The 5,007-nt window shown below is 33.0% G+C and overlaps 1 protein-coding gene across 5 annotated transcripts in view; it reads right to left on the reverse strand.

Moving 5' to 3' along the window:
* The window catches only part of LOC108732881 (mitochondrial glutamate carrier 1-like), a 129,296-nt gene that overhangs the window by 11,929 nt on the left and 112,360 nt on the right, over nucleotides 1–5,007 (reverse strand). For 3 of the 5 annotated variants that reach the window (XM_025976997.1, XM_025976993.1, XM_025976989.1), the window contains exon 1: nucleotides 363–741. The exons of the other annotated variants lie outside the window; for them this stretch is intronic. The gene's annotated coding sequence lies outside the window, so the exon portion shown is untranslated. Of the gene's footprint in view, nucleotides 1–362; nucleotides 742–5,007 lie in introns of those variants that run through there. 5 annotated transcript variants of the gene reach the window in all.

The following is a 5,007-nucleotide window of genomic DNA, read 5'->3' on the forward strand; positions in this document are numbered from 1 at the left end:
TTTTAGATTATCCATTTCCAAGGAGTTTAGAATTTTTTGGGTTCTCTTTAGTTAAAGAATTAGAATGCATTCATGGAATGTTTCTTTGTCCCCTTGAAGATTCTAATACCTTCAATGGCCAATGTGAGCAACTTTCATTCATCATTTTATATAATGTTTGACCGGTGATACTAGCAAAACTTTTAACAGCAAAAATATATTTTAAATACATTTTAAACACAAGTATTTCAAATCCTTTTTCGACGGCGACGTAGTCAGTTTTTTATTTTGTATGGGTCAAAGGTGGATACTATCAAACTTAGAAAAAGATTCTATTTTTGTTTTAATTCTTATTAGCAGTTTGTGATAATTAATTTACTCACCGGCAATTTTTTGAGTTTTAAGTTTAATTCTTTTATACATTAAACTCATCAATTAAACAAGCGGAGTTTAATTAATAATGGACAAAGGAACGTTAACTTATGCTTAATAATTATATTCCAAGAAGTTGATAATCTTAGTTGAAAAACATACTTATCATAAATTACAAAGTCGTGATTAAGGAATAGAGGTAAACAGGAAAACATGACTCATCCATGAATAAATAACCTCATCATCAGTTTCTAGGAAAATGTGGTTATTCAAAAAAAAGTAACTCTTGAAGACAGAAGCTAATAATGCCAATAAAAATTCCAATTAACTAATGCATATGCTGTATGAATTTTGGTGGTCATGCATTTCAATAAAGTGATCAAAATATCTCTGTTTCAATGCAATTTAAAATATCTCTGTACTTTTATTAAGAATACAGGGAATTATTATCTGTCTAAAGTGACGGTTGAAAGTAGAGAAAGTAGGCTTTTTGGGCTGCAGCCCAGGGCCCCGTGGATACAGAGGGCCCCTAACCTGAACTGAAAACGATAGACGATATTGTCAATAATAAAAATTATCTAGAATTAAAAAAAATCCGATCATAAGATTGACAACACTGCGATCAATCAACCCGTGTGCGCATCTATCAAACGGAACGAGGAATTCCCCGTCGCTTGTTTTCGGTCGGTGTATTCCGTGTATTGTCTATTACTGGGGACTTCCCTCCGCTTATCGCCCGACGCAATTTTGTTAGTTACATTTAGTGAATGAGTGCATTCAGTTAAAATTTTACTTAGTGCAGTCTAAGACAGAGTCTTACACCTCTTGCGGTGGATTTTTTTAGGTAATTTATGAAAAGAAATTTGTTGATGTTTTCCCAAACTGCTATACCATCTTAAAGATTTTGTTAACGTTGCCGATCACTAGCTGTGAAGCGGAGCGCTCTTTCTCCAGGATGTATATAGAATACAAATACAGGACAACAATGTTGAACTATCGACTAATTCATTTAACAGTTCTTTTCATAAATTGCGATTTAACAAAGGACTTACAGTGCGATGACCAAATAAAGGAATTTGCAGCACTAAAATGCAGAAAGGTTACTTTATAATTTATATAACATGACCATTCATAGCCTGTCAATTTATTTTGCAATAAATAATGTTTTAATAAATAAATAAAATATTTTGTTGTCCTATTTTCTTCCTGTAGTTAACATATATTATATATATCTACATCACTACAGAAAACTGTTTTTTGACAAAATGGCAATTGGTTGGGTAATTAGGTAGGGCCCCTAAGCAGTATTAGCCCAGGGCCCCACAAATTCAAGATCCGCCCCTGACTCCTACTTCACCTTCTAGTGTGTATAACTAGCCCTTTATGCATGAGAAGGTGTCCTACCAACCTATTTCGCCTGTTTCCAATATCTACTTTCATACTCTTTCTAATACCTCTTCATTTTTAACCTTTTCTATCCACGGCATCCTCATCATTCTGCTACAACACCTTCGAACGCTTCTAACATTTTCTTTTCCACCGCGCCCACCGTCTACTTTTCGCAATTAGAGACGTGGAACGTTAAAACTGAGGTGTGTAATGTACTATCATGTTATGTACACTCTGTATGTCAAGTTTTGGCTTGTTACCACAGATAATTGCGTATTTCATTCGTAATTATTATGTAGTTCTTTCTTAATCTATTCTAAATATTTCCGAAGAAAGTTTCATTAAAGTACACAAGTAATATTTACTATTGTCGTAAGATAATGTCATTACCAAAATGATCAATAATTAATTTGTAAATAACTAACATCCGTTTAGTCCATTTCTCTTGTGAACAACAAACAATGAATTTTTCCTATAATTGTAATCAAAAATCTAAGTCATCAATCGACATAATAAAAACCCACGACCAGTTGTTGAAAGGAGTATTATTGTAGCAGTTATAGTTCGACAGTTGATAATTCAAATAAGTTTTATGTAATAAGTGTTCAATATAATATTAAAAAAACGTCCAAGTGGTTTTACTTCAAAATCTCCCATAACAGGTGCGTGTCTAACCAATTTTTGGACTAACCAATTTGTAATGATAACTCATCAAAAGCCATGTCCAAAGGAATGATTTTTCCCAAAAGGTTTGGATAGTCTAGTTTGTAAACGACAAAACATACCATTTTGGAATTTGCAAGTTAAGCCATTTTTAAAAACCGCCAGATCAAAAATTCACCAGACAATATTTACGCCACAATAACGTATAACTTGAAAACATAACTGACTAACTCTTACCGTTTCACTGTGACAGAGCCTTGCGACCTCGTTATTGACCTCTTATTAGGGTCACGTAGGCGTTGGACACGGAAACCTGAAAAAGAAAAGAATTATTACTATATTAAAGAACTAAGTATAAAGAAATACTGAATCACCTAATACACAACGACCTGTAATAGAACTTCCTAAGATTGAATTTAGCAAAGTTCGAGTTACCTAAACTTCTATAATGCAACGACGCTTGGGCTGGCTGAGTTACTAATTGATAAATTAATAATCAACGCACAGCCGAAACTATTAGGTCGATTTGGTGAACGCATGGAATATATTTTTTTATCTACGTCTATGTGAAAATATTTCCTGCTTATCTGCAAACAGTCCTATACTAATCGAACTCTCAAAATCTTTTGAATAAACCGTAGCACCAAAAATCCGCTGAAACTGTTAATCATTATAGTCCCAAATGATTTTCAACCTAAAACCGGAAACCAATCAACTCTTCCACTAAATGTACGAGGTCTATCCAAAACGCATTGCGAATTTTGTGTTTTTTCAAAAATTATTTATTCATGGATATCTATTTTGTTCCCTTCAAAGTAATCGCCACCAGATATTATACAGTTGTGCCAACGTTTTTTCCAATCCTCGAAGCACTTCAAAAAATTTGTGATCTTGTTCAGCTCCTCCTTCGATGCCGTCTTTATCTCTTCAATCGTTGCGTAGAGTCGTCCTTCCATGAACCTCTTCAGTTTGGAACAACAAAAAGTCACAGGGGGCCAGATCTGGAGAATACGGTGGCTGTGGCAGCATTAGTGTGTTGTTTTTGGCCAAAAATTCACGCAGAAGCAACGATGTGTCATCAAGGTGCAAAAGCCAATTTTTGTTCTAAGAACGGCGTATTATGTTCTTAGATTTTTTTTCATCACAATCGTAGCTCTTAAGTAATACGCGATATTTTGAATGTTTACCAATTTTTCACATATACTGCGGGCAAAGGAACAACCAATAACCGCTATCTTAAATATATAGTCCAGTTACGTGTCTTATGAAAATAACGAAACTTTAAGAATGAGAAATGTCATCAAANCGGAAAATTTTCATGTGATGAAAAATAAGAAAACTTTTAAGTATTTATTAATTAATTAATAGTTATCTAAAATTTATTTGTAATTATATCATAACTATGTGCATTTTGACTATGCATACGCATTTTATTTTATTACCGTAAGTGCATAAATTTGATTGTTAACTTCAACTTTCATTTTTTGTCCTAATAAATTATTATTTATTTATAGAGGATGAATAACATTATCAATAAATAATTTAAGCTCGTATATTTGGGTATATTTTTGTTTGCTAGATTATTGCTTCATAAATAATAATTGCAGCGTTTTCACAAAAAAAAAGAAATGACAGTAATTGTACTGCGTGGGTATGTAGTACGTGTACAATTTTGAAACTCATTTCTGAACATTGCATAATTTAGATCAAAGTTTAGGTTACAATTGGATAATGCGGAAATAAAATAATAAGAGTTACTACACATTCATAGGCTGGGTACACAATACAAGTAAAAAATGCCTGAAAACAAATGTAAACAAATACATACCTCATGCGTCCATGTACAATGTAAATCCACGCATTTTCCTAAAAAACACGTAAAATCTATTGCAGGCGATATTCTATGTTATGCGGATGTGTTTCAACATTTCCGCCAGAAAATTTGATTCAATAAAATTAAGTTGATTTTCCATGATGAAATACTTCTATTGTACAAGCTAGGCATTACCTATATGTATTATTTTATCCGTTTACATTCAGTCACGTCTTCCTTCTATCAAATATTTAAAAAGTTATCTATATATAATTATAAAAACATAAAATGTAAAGAATGTGCAAATTTCTCATACATTTCAAGGGGAAGGAGATCGGAACCCCCAAAAACCTCCCCTGCGTTGCGTCTATTAATGCAGCAATCTGGGCTCGTTTTGGTTTTGTTACTTGAGTTGTTTTGTTATACGTCGTTAGTTTAGTTAGTGAAAATTCTTGCTAAAAAAAATTTGGTTGCTGTTATGGTGTACTGTTTAACATGAATGTTTAAATGATGGTCTTCAAAATTTCAACCTCGAATCGCATTGCTTTACAATCTATTGACTCGGCGTTCGCCATAAATGAATCGCGAAATTATAAAGCGACCGATTTAGAGATTTTAAGTACCTACCGACGCACGAAGAACGTTAAATAAATTCCAACGTGACACTAAACTACCGTAAAAATGGGGAATTTACGCAAAAAGCGATTTACGAAAGTATAATTACAGTCCGGGCCATTATTCTGCTTATAAAATTAAATTGAGTTGCGAATAACTTTTCAGTATTAAATTTG

Source organism: Agrilus planipennis, unplaced genomic scaffold (assembly GCF_000699045.2).
Source record: "Agrilus planipennis isolate EAB-ADULT unplaced genomic scaffold, Apla_2.0 scaffold31, whole genome shotgun sequence".
In the NCBI taxonomy this organism is placed as follows: Eukaryota; Metazoa; Arthropoda; class Insecta; order Coleoptera; family Buprestidae; genus Agrilus; species Agrilus planipennis.